Raw genomic sequence first — 14,911 nt, 5'->3', positions numbered from 1 at the left:
CTACTTTACCAGATTCGTTGATTAGCTCTAGTAGTTTTCTGTGGCATCTTTAGGATTCTTTATGTATAGTATCATGTCATCTGCAAAACAGTGACAGTTTTACTTCTTCTTTTCCAATTCGGATTCCTTTTTTTTTTTTTTTTCTTCTCTGATTGCTGTGGCTAGGACTTCCAAAACTATGTTGAATAACAGTGGCGAGAGTAGACATTCTTGTCTGTTCCTGATCTTGCAGGAAATGCTTTCAATTTTTCACCACTGAGAATGATGCTTGCTGTGGGTTTGTTGTATGTGGCCTTCATTATGTTGAGGCAGGTTCCCTCTATGCCCACTTTCTGGAGAGTTTTTATCATAAATGAGTATTGAATTTTGTCAAAAGCTTTTTCTGCATCTATTGAGATGATCATATGGTTTTTATTCTTCAATCTGTTAATATGGTGTATCACATTGATTTGCATATATTGAAGAATCCTTACATCCCTGGGATAAATCCCACTCGATCATGGTGTGTGATCCTTTTAATGTGTTGTTGGATTCTGTTTGCTAGTATTTTGTTGAGGATTTTTGCATCTATATTCATCAGTGATATTGGTCTGTAATTTTCTTTTTTTGTAGTAGCTTTGTTTGGTTTTGGTATCAGGGTGATGGTGGCCTCATAGAATTAGTTTGGGAGTATTCCTTCCTCTGCAGGTTTTTGGAAGAGTTTGAGAAGGATGGGTGTTAGCTCTTCTCTAAATGTTTGATAGAATTCACCTGTGAAGCCATCTGGTCCTGGACTTTTGTTTGTTGGAAGATTTTTAATCACAGTTTCAATTTCATTACTTGTGATTGGTCTGTTCATATTTTCTGTTTCTTCCTGGATCAGTCTTGGAATGTAATACCTTTCTAAAAATTTGTCCACTTTTTCCAGGTTGACCATTTTATTGGCATAGAGTTGCTTGTAGTAGTCTCTTATGATGCTTTGTATTTCTGCGGTGTCTGATGTAACTTCTCCTTTTTCATTTCTAATTTTATTGATTTGAGTGTTATCCCTCTGTTTTTGGATGAGTCTGGCTAAAGGTTTATCAATTTTATCTTCTCAAAGAACCAGCTTTTAGTTTTATTGATCTTTGCTATTGTTTTCTTTGTTTCTATTTCATTTATTTCTGCTCTGATCTTTATGATTTCTGTCCTTCTACTAGCTCTGGGTTTTGTTTGTTTGTCTTTCTCTACTTCCTTTAGGTGTAAGGTTAGATTGCTTATTTGAGATTTTTCTTGTTTCTTGAGGTAGGATTATATTGCTATAAACTTCCCTCTTAGAACTGCTTTTGCTGCATCCCATAGGTTTTGGATCATCGTGTTTTCGTTGTCATTTGTCTCTAGGTATTTTTTGATTTCCTCTTTGATTTCTTCAGTGATCTCGTGGTTATTTAGTAATGTATTGTTTAGCCTCCATGTGTTTGTGTTTTTTACGTTTTTTCCCCTGTAATTTATTTCTAATCATAGCTTTGTGGTCAGAAAAGATGCTTGATATGATTTCAATTTTCTTAAATTTACTGAGGCTTGATTTGTGACTCAAGATATGATCTATCCTGGAGAATGTTCCATGTGCACCTGAGAAGAAAGTGTAATATGCTGTTTTCTGATGGAGTGTCCTATAAACATCAATTAAATCTATCTGGTCTATTGTGACATTTAAAGCCTGTGTTTCCTTATTAATTTTATATTTGGATGATCTGTCCATTGGTGTAACTGAGGGGTTAAAGTTCCCTAGTATTATTGTGTTACTGTCGATTTCCTCTTTGATACCTGTTAGCATTTGCCTTATGTATTGAGGTGCTCCTATGTTTGGTGCATATATATTTATCATTGTTATATCTTCTTCTTGGATTGATCCCTTGATCATTATGTAGTGTCCTCCCTTGTCTCTTGGAACATTCTTTATTTTAAAGTCTATTTTATCTGATGTGAGTATTGCTACTAGAGCTTTCTTTTGATTTCCATTTGCATGGAATATCTTTTTCCATCCCCTCACTTCCAGTCTGTATATGTCCCTAGGTCTGAAGTGGGTCTCTTGTAGACAGCATGTATATGGGTCTTGTTTTTGTATCCATTCAGTGAGCCTGTGTCTTTTGCTTGGAGCCGTTAATTTGTTCACATTTAAGGTGATTATCGATATGTATGTTCCTATTACCATTTTCTTAATTGTTTTTTGTTTTTGTACATCCTTTTCTTCTCTTCTCTTGTGTTTTCCACTTAGAGAAGTTCCTTTAGCATTTGTTGTAGAGCTGGTTTGGTGGTGCTGAATTCTCTTAGCTTTTGCTTGTCTGTAAAGCTTTTGATTTCTCTGTCGAATCTGAATGAGATCCTTAGCGGGTAGAGTCATCTTGGTTGTAGGTTCTTCCCTTTCATCACTTTAAATATATAATGGCACTCCCATCTGGCTTGTAGAGTTTCTGCTGAGAAATGAGCTGTAACCTTATGGGACTTCTTCTGTATGTTATTTGTCGTTTTTCCCTTGCTGGTTTTAATACTTTTTCTTCATCTTTAATTTTTGTCAGTTTGATTACTATGTGTCTCGGTGCATTTCTCCTTGGGTTTATCCTGCCAGGGACTCTCTGTGCTTCCTGGACTTGGGTGGCTATTTCCTTTGTTAGGGAAGGGAAGTTTTCGACTATGATCTCTTCAAATATTTTCTCGGGTCCTTTCTGTCTCTCTTCCCATTCTGGGACCCCTATAATGCTAATGTTGGTGCATTTAATGTTGTCCCAGAGGTCTCTTAGGCTGTCTTCATTTCTTTTCATTCTTTTTTCTTTATTCTGTTCTGTGGCAGTGAATTCCACCATTGTGTCTTCCAGGTCACTTATTCGTTCTTCTGCCTCAGTTATTCTGCTACTGATTCCTTCTAGCGTAGTTTTCATTTCAGTTATTGTATTGCTCATCTCTGTTTGTTTGTTCTTTAATTCTTCTAGGTGTTTGTTCTTTAATTCTTCTAGGTCTTTGTTAAACATTTCTTGCATCTTCTTGATCTTTGCCTCCATTCTTTTTCTGAGGTCCTGGATCATCTTCACTATCATTATTCTGAATTCTTTTTCTGGAAGGTTGCCTATCTCCACTTCATGTAGTTGTTTTTCTGGTGTTTTATCTTGTTCCTTCATCCGGTACATAGCCCTCTGCCTTTTCATCTTGTCTGTCTTTCTGTGAATGTGGTTTTCATTCCACAGGCTGCAGGATTGTAGTTCTTTTTGCTTCTGCTGTCTGCCCTCTGGTGGATGAGGCTATTTCAAATGCTTGAATTCTAAGGCACAGGAGGTGATAATTTAGAAAGTGGGAAAACAACTGGCAAATATCTCAAGAAGTATTATTCCAGCAGAAGAGGAAATATTTCATTCATCTGAGACCCTCAGCTGATTTTCTATATACCCTTTGCTTAATTTTTTAAAAATTGGCATATTCATGGTGTCTTTTCCATCTAAAATATAGGGCCTGAATATATTTTCATATTATTTTGTACTACACTTCCAATAGGAAAACGACCCCCAACTTCAAGGAAGCTAGGGGATTAAGTGCCTGTTTTCTGCTCAGAAATGCATCAACTCAGACACTTCTAGGAGCTTCCTGGGTACTTGCTCCTTCAGGATCTGGTTGGCAGGATAGAGGAAGGGGAACTCTGTTTGCAGCCTTCACAGGGATGTCAATCCCTTCATTGATGGAGCCAGCAGAGTGCTAGAGCAGCTTAGAATGGAATGAGTAAACGTGAATGGTCTGAGAGCAAAGGGTGAATCTACGGACAGAGCGAACTCAACACAGCCAGCAAGGAGGGACCCCCAAGAAAGGCCAGTGTTTGAACAAGGATGATCTGGAATAAGCAGTAATGATCAGAGAAAGGGTAAAGTACTTTGCCTGACATTAAAAAGAAATAATAGCCCAGCAACTGATGTATGTGCTAAGGGCCTCGCTTTATTGAGATATATATATATATATATATATATATATATATATATATATATATATGGTTTTAATGAGGGACAAGCATTTACTTTTATGGCTGAGTTAGCGGGCTTCTAGAAATAAAAACTGAACACAGAGAGCAACATTTACTACTCCTATAACATTAGAAAGATCTCTAACAGCTTTTCTCCTTTCTCTCCTTCCTTCTCCCCCCTTCCCTGCTTCCCTTCATCTCCCCCTCCAGCCCTCCCTCCTCTCATGCTCATTTACTCAGCTAGCATCTACCCTGTGCTAGGAATTGTGCCAGGTACTGCAGACAAAGAGAGAAAAGACAGAGTCCCATCCTGATCTCGCAGACTAGCTCACACTCTGATGCCATAAAAGTCTGCACAGAGGTTTCTCCTAGGAAGTGCAGGAAGGTGGGGGTGGAGCTCTGAACAAGGTGCTTCCAGGGTCCAAGGCAGGAGGAAGAAAAGTAAAGGAAGGTTGTATTTGGGGGTGGTGGTGGGTGGTCTGGATGATGCCTGTCTGAGTTTTGAAAGGTAATAAGGGACTGGCTGAGTGAATTTGGAGAAAAGTGGTCTAGGAAGTGGGAAGAAGGTGTACAAAGGCATGGAAGCACTATTGTGGGGCTTAGTCCAAAGACCTCAAGTAGGCTCAGCATGACTGGAGCCCTCTATGGGGACAAGGGAGTAGGCTAAGAGAGGAAAAGACCAGATCACTACGGGCCTTTATATATCAAAGACGTTGGATTTTCTTCCAAAGCAGTAGTTCTCAGTGTGGGGAGACTGTGCCCCTCAGGAGACACCTGGTAACGTCTGGAGACAGTTTTCATTGTCACCACTTGGAGAGGGGTGCTACTGGCATCATCTAGTGGGTAGAGGTCAAACATCCTATAATTCACAAGACAGCTCCCCAGGGCTGACTCTTTACTTTGCAAGGTCCAAACGAGAAGACAGCTTTTGACCTAATGTACACTGATCAGGGTTCCGTTTGATCATAGTATACCAATGCTCAATCATTTGTGTCCTGTTTTGCTTCCCCTCTTTTAATGTTTGGAGCGAATATAAGCTGTTGGAAAGCCTTATTTTTTTGTGCTGGGTGCATGAATTAACAAACCAAGAACAGCTCATCACAGTAAGAAAGAAATACTATTTTTCTAGATATTAAGAATGTGGAGGGTAGGAATTATCTCCAAATTCATTCATTCATTCACTCAACAATGAAAGCCAGACTCTCTGCACACTTTGCAGGCCACCTGCACAGCTCACCACAGCCCTTCACTTTGGTTTGGAGGTCAGGACGGTCCATGGGACTTCCCAAAGTCTGGGAGGGTCCTGGATCACCATTCCTCGTGCAAAAGCCCACATCTGTGAGCTTGTGTTCCTGTGACTCCTCTTCCTGTTCAGAGTCCTCCCTGCATCGTAACTTATACACATTCTGGGTTACAGATATCACCTCTTCCACTTCCCAGTTGTTGACCTCAGATGCAGAATTTTCAATCCACAGCAAATATCTGGAGATTTTCAGACCAAATATGTACATTTTCAGAATGGGTCTCTCATAGAAAGATAGATATAAAGTGTCAATTCAGTGAGAAAGGATGAATGGGCAAAGATTCAGACCCTGCTCCCTGTCAGACTGTCAGACTGTAAGGCTAGTATAAGCTATGGGAGGGGCTTCCTTGAAAGTGGGAAAGGTTTTTTGACCTCTGACAGACACTCATCTGAGTACAGCCTGTGGCCCACTCCCCCTAACCTTAATGAATTCATATGAATTAAAAGAAATTAGACAGATATATAGATTATTCAACTCTGGTTCTCTCTTCTTCCCTTCCTCCCACCCTCCCCTCCCTCCATTTCCTTTCCCTCCTTCCTTGCCTTCCCCTACCCCTCTCCCTCCCTCCCTTCCCCTCCCACTAGGAATCAGGTGTGTATGACAGTCAGCAGGTCTCTCCTATTACCCTAAGTAGGAGGGAAGGAGGCTGGGACCACAAAGAGAAGGAAATGGGAATAGAACTGATGAAATCCTCTAGCACCTCCTATTGGGGAGGGGAGTGGCTGACAGCACTGCCCCTTAGCTCTGTAACCATGGAGAAGTTGACAGTTCTGGTTTCAGACAAGGTATGGAGCCCTTAGCACTGTGTCCCACATGTTGGGAGGGCTCAGTCAATGGCAGACATGTGTGCATAGATGTATTACACAAAATGCCAACAAAAGAACAGAGAAAAGTGATCATCTCGTCCAACTGGTCGACCTCTCAGATGTGGAGACCATGGCTCAGAGAAGTTAGTGTACTTTTTCAAGGTCACAGGCAGTAGGATCCCTGGAACCATCCCCTGGACATCAGATTATTTGGCTGGAATTCTTAAAGCCTCCCACACCCTTGGAGTGAATAAATCAAAACCATTGAAAAACCTGTATTCCGTCCTGCACGTGTTCTTTGCCATGTGTTTTGGCCATCACTGAACTTAGGGTTTGAAGCTATCATTTTCATACAAAAGCAAAACAGAATAAAACAAAACAACCCATTCAAGATGATTTACAAATCGAAGGCACCTAAAAATACCTCGCACTCCCAGACAGCTTTTTAATCTACAGAGCACTTCCTAGACAATAAGTAATGAATTCTCTAACTCCCCTCGGGAATAGAGACACACATATTCCCACATGCACCAGCAACTTAATTTACATGAAATGAAGGAAAAGACATTCTGAAGCCGTGTTCCACTAAATCATAATTACAACCTCAAGCCCAAGATGAACATGTTGAACTCTCCTAGGAAGGCAGTGACGCTCACCCACTGGGGAGTTTCCTCTTAGAGCCCAGCACTTCCTGCATGGGGAGGACAGATCACGAGTGTTCACATAGAATCAGTTTTCCCTGGGATCATGGTCCCCCTGTAAAGGCAAACGACCTCAGGTAAATGACCTGTTAGGCGGCAAGTGCTGGTGCAGTGATCGGATTGGACTGCGGGCCTTCCTCCTCTGCTGGGCATCTCCCCTTCTCACCACTGGGCCTCTCTGGACCTCCCTGGCACCCCTACCTCTCCATAGTCTCCTCCTGCTAATTAGGGGGAAACAGTGAGATGAGGTGTCATGGATGTGTCAGGGACTTCCTGTGAGATGCCTCACGGGGATATGGGCATTTTACAAAGAAGAGCCTGGAGATGGACACCCAGGAGTTGTCAGTCACCTAGGGAGGTGGAGCAGTCTTCCGAATGCTCCGTGCATCACACTACCTGGCGTTGCCTGCCTCCACCTCCCCAAGGGGAAGGTCCCCTGTCCAGGCTCACGTGTCCACCTGTGCGTTCATCACCCTGGACCCTTTCCGTGGTCTTGCCTTACTTACCTTGCTTACTTACCTGCTTTGAGATGACATCAGCTACCACTGAGATGTCTCCAAGTCCCACATTAGAAATGTCCTGGGCTAAATGATGGCTCCATAGGGGTACAGTGGCTGAATGTGGAACCGCCCTCCAGGTCAGCAGGCTCTGTAAGAATCATTCTGGTGGAAAGGATGGAACCACTTTACTTGCCTCTACTCCTCACCCTCTTCCTTTCCATGGCTGTGGCCATGTGACCTCCACCTGCAGGCCACTCATCCCAGGCTCTAGACTCTGAGCTACGCTGAGTCAGGAGCCACATCTCAGTGTTTGGGCAACTCATGATCAAGTCCCCTTGGTGCTGGTCCAACTCTTCTGTCTCAGCACTGATACCTGTTATTTTTCCTGGGCTATGTCCCTGATTTTCACCCAGGCTGGGGAGTGCTGTGTTGACCAGCAGTGGATTAAAACTGCCTGGCTTCTGAGTGTGGCTCTCTGAAGGCCAGAGTAGAAATGGTTTCAACATGGTCTGTGATGGAGAAGACATTTCTACCTCCAGGGAGCATTTTTAAGGTGAAATTAGGGGTGGGTTCCAAGAAGCCACCTTATACTAGCTTATGAGTGTGGCAGAAGCAACAAAAGCCAAAAAGAGCCAGTAGGGAGGAGAGACCTGCCAGGGGTCCCACTGGATATACTGACCAGAGGCATGGAGAAGCAGTAGCAGGACTGAACAGCAAAGGGGTTCTTCAAAGGGCAGAGCAGCAATGGAACCAGAAAGGCCAGGATAACTAGAGCTGGCTCGCCAAGGACGTGGCCGCCAGTGGGGCTGCAGCCTCAGTGAGATCCCAGCAATGTGGAGTCCAGAAGTCCAAGGCAATCTCAGAAGAACAAGTTAGACAGAAGAGGAAGGAATGCAGACCACCAACATACAGAACCACCAGTAGGGAAGCCTGAGCTGCATCAAGCCCAATCCCAGTATGGAAATGCTCCTGCCCCTGGGAAGCATTAGAACTTGATTTTACTAAAGAAGAGAGGATCAAGGTGGCCAAAGAGATATAATCTTCATCACCATCACCGTCACCACCATCACCATCATCATCATCAACATCAACATCATCACAGCCATCATCGTCATCATCACCATCGTCATCCACAAACTGCACTAAGAAACTAGAAGCGGTGCCTTCAAAGGTCCAGGAACTTTGAGGCATCTGTGAAGGATGGAAGGATCACCATGAAGAGAAAACCACAGTTCTGAGGTTGTGCAAAACTGAAAAGATAGAGGCCTGCTCTAGGATGCGATGAGCTCGGAGGTCGAGAACACTGGGAGGATCCTGGGAGGGTAATCACTTGGGTCACACAGAGGCGCTGCCACCTCTCTACCCTGAAGGTCGAGAAGCAGGCAGTAGGTTCCCCCTGGGAGGGCAGAGGTGTGAAAGGCAGCGACCTGGGCTCAGGAGCTGGAAAGTAATGCCACACCTGGGAAGTTAAAAAGAAACATGGCCGATCTCCACCCCAGGCCCTCAGCCTGCAGAGACCAAGGGAAAGGCACTCCTCCATGCCGGCAGTGGCTGAGGCCTCCCCAAGGAAGGTGACCAGGGGAGCTGAAGGGCTGCCAGCCCGCGTGAGTGCCCCCGGCTGGGCCCTGACTCTGCTCTCTGCCTCGGGGTTGCCTGAAGCAACCCCCAAGGTCTCATTAGACCCTGATCCAAACCACCCAGGTCTTCATTGGAGTCTAACAGGATGTTAAGATAGGACTCATTTTCTCCCTTTTTTGAGGAGTCCCCAAGACAATAGATGCCAACTACTCCCACATCCCAAAGTGAGGTGAGACCCACTATGCAGGGCTTCCAATGCAGACGTCAGAGACCCGTGGTCAGACGCACTGCAGGCCCATAATAGAAGGCAGAGAGGCCATGGGAAGGCCTGGGAATTCAGGAAGGAGTCACCAGTGTGCTGTGAGTCCCACCCTGATTCCAGGCACCTCTCCATCACCTCAGGTTCAATGAGAGGGCCTCGTAGAAGGCTGAATCCACGTGCCTGCAGTCTGGGGAGTACCTGACTTCTCACACTCACAGGTGTGCGGGTCAAAGCTGCCCTCAGCAGCAGGGAAGGTGCCACGTGTGGAGGTGGCCTCTGTCTGTCACACTGGGGTCAAAGGGGATGACACGGATCCATCTGCACAAGAGGTCTGGTCTGGGCTTGTCTGAGCGCCTGACCACAGTCCTGCCCAAGACCTGTCCTAGAGGGACGAGGAGGCCTCAGCAGGAGAGGCTGGAGGTCTTGCCAGGTGCCCACACATGAGCAAAGGCCATTTATTAGTCTCCCAGGGCGGCCTTAACAACATACCACAGTCTGAGTGGCTTGAACAACGGAAATCCATTTTCTCACAGTTCTGGAGGCTGGAAGTCCAAGATCGAGGAGCCAGCAGGGTTGTGGCTGGTGGTAGATCTCCATAATGGGAGTGAGGGAGTGGAAAGAACAGAGGGGTTTCCTTCCAAAGACGCCTCAAGGATGTCCAAGACAGAGTCAGCACCAGGCAAGGAGACCAGCATAAGGTACATCACGGCCAGTAAAAGAAGAGCCTCCCTCCCCCTGCTTCAGGCTGGAGGAGCTGCAATTGCGAAGGACAGTGAAGAGGCCAAGCATAGCCCTTTGCTAACTGCCCACTTTCCACCAGAAGCTGGGCAGGGAAAAGCTTCAGCTTCAGATGGAGTCTGAATAACGCACAGGCCAGGCCCTTTAAGGTCGAAAATGAGATAACTTTTGGATGAGATGACCCCAGGACTTTTTCTTATTTGAGGGTGCCTGGCAAAGTTATGGGCTCAACCCTAGATTTCATGCAAGGGTCTCGGAAGAACTGACCCTCTAGAGGGGGCTGGAGCAGGCAACGGTGGGTGGGTGTTGCAGGTAGGAAGTATAAAGTCACTTTCTGAGTGTTCCCTCTGGGTTAATTCATTCTGTCTGTTCTATGTTCCCATATACTAGCAATGAAGTAAAATCTATATCCTTGACGGTCACAGGAGAATCTGTTCGACTCCAGGAAGATCAGCAAAAGTGGCCAGAAAGACTTGAAACATGGTGAGACGAAAGTCCCAAAGAGGTGCGGGGGTCAAGCATGCCTGTCAAGCGCTGGGAAATCTGGTGACCTCAGGCAGACTGACACAGGTGTTGTCTTTTGAGTGGGACAGAGTGGCCCAAGTGCCAGGTCCACACTGGGCACTGAACATACAGCACTGGGGCAGAAAGAGGCTGCTGGACTCTGGAAGCACAGAATATCTGGACCAACTTTATATTTCTATCGTACCCTCAGAAACACATATTACATATATCAAATGCTCCAGCTTGGTGGGGGACGCCCAGATACTAGCCCAAGAACCCCGGGATGGGCGGTGTCTCTTGGAGGACAGGGACTGAGAATGTGCAGGGACTTGGCTGGTTCATGAACCCATTCTGCACTTTCCATACAGTTCTTTCAGCCATGCTACTAGGGCACACATTATTTGTTTTTAAGCTGGGCTAGATGTCACCTGCTTGAAACAAGTTCATTTATAGGAAATTTAATACATAATTGATGGTTAATTAAAAAACCACTTTTCGCCCAAAACAACTTGCAAAAGAACAAAGTTGGAGGACTCACACTTTCTCATTTTAAAAATCACTACAAAGTTACAGTAATTAAGGCAGTGTGGTGCTTCCATAGGGCACAGTCAATTGTTTTTGGACAAGGGTGACAAGACAATTCAATGGGGGGGGGGGTGAGAATAGTCTTTTTAACGAAGGGTGCTGAGACAACTGTATATCCACATGCAAAAGAATGAAGCTGGACCCCTTTCTCATGCTATACACAAAAATCATCTTAAAGTGGATCCTGCATCTAATTTTTAGAGCTCAAACTTTAAAACTATTTGAGGAAAATATAGGAGGAAATAAATCTTCATGACCTTGGGTTAGGCAAACACTTCTTATATAAGACACGATGAAGGTGCAAGAGACAAATTTCAAATAGATAAATTGGACCTCATCAAAATTAAAAACTTTTGTACCCAAAAGGACACTATCAAGAAAATGAAAAAATGAAAAAATGACCACAGAATGGATTTGCAAATCCTGTATCTGTTAAGGGACTCGTATCCAGTACACACACACACACACACAAAAAACCCTTACAACTCAACAGGCAAAAGCCAAATAACCTTTTAAAAATGGGTAAATGATTCAATAGACGTTTCTCCAAGGAAGATTTTTAAATGGCCAATAAGCACCTCAATATCATTAGTCATTAGGGGAATGCAAATCAAAACCACAATCTAATACCACTCCCACTCAGTAGAATAGTTATCAATAAAAAAAGACAATAACAAGTGTCGATGAGGATGCAGAAATTGGAACTCACATATGTTGCTGGTGGGAATGTACAACAGTGCCGCTCCTGTAGAGAACAGTTTGAAAGTTCCTCAAAAAGTTAAACACAAAAAAAGAAAAGGGGAAAAGAAGTGCAGGCTTACATCAGTCTTAGCATGGACCGTTTTCAATGTTCGTCGGCCGTCTGTGTTCGAACCATGTCATATAACAGCTACCATTTATGCACTGCTTTATAATAAACAAAGCTCTGACATGCAAACAAACAATAAACAACAATCAAAAACTCTCTTAGCAAGATAATTCCAGGTTCTATCACAGGCTGCTTTATTTCTCTTTCACTCCAAAGTGACACTTAACCTCTCCTGCCAAAAGCATTCTGAGACCGGTGCCCCTTCCCTTAAAATGCTGTCATCCATTCTCCTAGCTCAGAGGGAGTCCGACTTTTGTAGAGGAAAAGATAGTTTGTGACTAGTGGATTATATTTACAACCAAATCGTGTAACCCAAGAGAAAGAACATTTTACTCATAAGAAGTTCTAGCAAGAGACAGTAGGATGTTTTTGAGACAGAGTGATGTTGATTTCAAGGTTTATTAGGACATTAAAAAAGTAATTTCACTGATGCCTTAGCATTTACCTTCAAATATAAAAGTGCTTATTCTTATAAATCCTTAAGGCTCGTTCTGTTACAGTGCAGTAAGACACTTCCCCAGTCCAGAACTGTGCTGCACGTGTTTCATGTGACTTACAGACACAGCAAAATCTCCAAACAGTCAAATAAATGGTCGATGATTCCACCATCTTTGTACATGTCAATTTAAACTCAGACAAAATATAAGATCCCCCTAGACAAATCCTTGATATTAGTTGTACTTCTCCACTCCTTCCTAATATCTTGCCCAAATAATTCACTCTTGAATTAGTCACGATTTGAACGTGGACTTCTGTTTATTTGCAATATGATAAATACAGCTGTGTGGGAGTAATTTTTTTTTTTTCCCTTAATACAAGAGGGAGACAGAGAAAGGGGAGTTAACATTTGCACTTCCTTAAGCAGATCCGAGCAACCAGCAAAGTAGAGAAACTTTAGGCTCCAGGCAGGCAGACGTCGTAGAAGTAGCCTGGGAGTTGAGGCCCCTCTTCGGGAAGAGCTCTGGGGGACTTAGAGTCCACTGGAATTTCCTTGGAAAAAGCGTTCACGAATTTTGAGAAGAAAAGCTGGAGGAAGTGTTCCTTACTAAAGCCACTGTTCTTTATTAATTCCTTGGGTTAAGATTTTTATCACATTCTTAAAGACACAGGTAAGAGCACACGATTTCATCAGGAGTAGGGTTTGTCATGGTGACGCGTAACAGACCATTACGACTACTTGGATTAAAACAGTGCCGATCCACACAGATCCCGGACTTTCTAACCATATCAAACGTTCTCACAAGAAGCCCCAAATGAATATCGCATAACAAAAATGAACTTAAACTCTTTTAATAGTGAACAACTAGACAAAAATGGAAATGGTATTGGACCTTAATAAATACAGCACTTTATAATCAATGCTACAATATGTACATTTTTTACAGCGTAAATGATTGTACAGAATTGTCCGACTTAAAATCCTCTTCAATTGTTGAAACAATGGTAAGACCAATTCCTGTAAGAGGAGAAGATGAAGGCCCTTTAGTTTGGTTCAGTGGCTGCTTCATCCGGATTGCTGGCAACGTCTCCAGGGGAATAAGCAGGATTCTAAGTTGCTGGCAGCTTTCCCAAGACCGAGATGCAGAATTTGAAATGGTGTTTGATGTGACACACTAGGCCATTGATATCAGAATATTGAATTAGAGTTGCCAGCTCCATGAATAAACATCCAAGATGACACAGCAAAAGGAAAATGGTGGAATTAAAATTCCTGCTCCAACCGAGGCAAACTACGTGGGAGTGAGTGACTTTGAACTTGATTCCACAGAGCCTCAGCAGTAAGCAGCTATTGTGCTGTAGTAGGCGTGTCTGTTCCTTCATATCCTGCCTGAGATCAGGGGAAATCTGAGTATCTAGCTGGAGTATCTCCACCTCCTCACGCTAATACACCTTCTGTTGCCACCCTAGAATTTTTAACGCAAATACCCGGAGTTTACCCCATAAGGTGTTGTGCTCCCCTGGAAAGGGTATTGGTATTGATTCGGGCTTAAATCAGGCTGGATCTTTCAGAACCTTCAGCTGTTGCTCTTTTGTCCTAAAGGAAAGGGGGTTTCCAGTGACTATGAAAAGAGGCCCTTTTGAATGAGTGTTTCATGATTATTTTGGTTAAGCTCAAAGCACTGATTTAGGGACACAAGGAAGCCCCCGTGTCTAAATAATATAAATATTAAGTAAAAGCTAAAAAACTTCGATCCAACATTTAGGTCGTGACCTCCGTGGTGTGAAACACTCAGGTCAATGGTCAGAGTTCCAGTCTCTGTCCTGATGTTTGGGGCTAGAACAGTCACCCTCTAGCTCGGCATCACAAGATCACTCAGTTCTCAGGTTGATTTTCTTTCTCCCGGGACCCTAAGGTTTAGCCTGCAATGAAGCAGTCATGTTGAGGCAATTCTCTAACGCACTACAGAAAAAAAATCCATCCCTTCCTCAGGAGGAGTTTCCTCTTTCCCGAAGCTCATGACATACACAAGTCCCTTATGACAGATCTCCTTTCTCAGGGACAGACCTCCCAGAGCAGCTGTCCTCTGTCTCCCGGCCCCAAACAAACAAAAAATTACCATCAGAGGCACAGGATTCACATGAAGAGAAGTCAGCTTCCCGGCATTCAAAGGAAATCCAGGAGAGCACAGGTAATGGGACTGTGCTGTGGGCATCTGGCTTGACAGGGATGTCTGAAGCCCGGTGTTCTCGAGGCGGGCTATGTTCTCATGGAAGAGGCACCCATTGGAAGCTTGGACCCAAGGTTCCCTCTTCCGCTTTCCACCTGGATACCCACTGCTTCCATAAGACCAGGACGGGACAAAGAAGAGGACGGTGCGACTGTATCACTGATTGCAGGGTACCTGGCAGCCCTGGTGCTCCTGCCCAGGACAGGACACCCTGCCCCAGCTCCCTCACTGCTGGCGGGATGGACTCAAAGTGGTAATAACGAAGGCTGAGGGGTCCCATGGAGGGGCCTGTGGCGACCCCATTGTCATCCTCTTGGTCCCCTAGAAACGGGTCAGAGCTGGGACAAAGTGTCATCTCCCCCATCACCCACCTTTGCATCATGGTGCCTGCAGAGACAGTGGGTTTCCGGTGCCTCTGTTCTGACAGTGATGCTT

The sequence above is a fragment of the Delphinus delphis genome, chromosome 12, assembly GCF_949987515.2.
Source record: "Delphinus delphis chromosome 12, mDelDel1.2, whole genome shotgun sequence".
Lineage (NCBI taxonomy): Eukaryota > Metazoa > Chordata > Mammalia > Artiodactyla > Delphinidae > Delphinus > Delphinus delphis.
The sequence above is the reverse complement of the archived record's forward strand: the minus strand, read 5'-3'. Positions refer to the sequence as shown.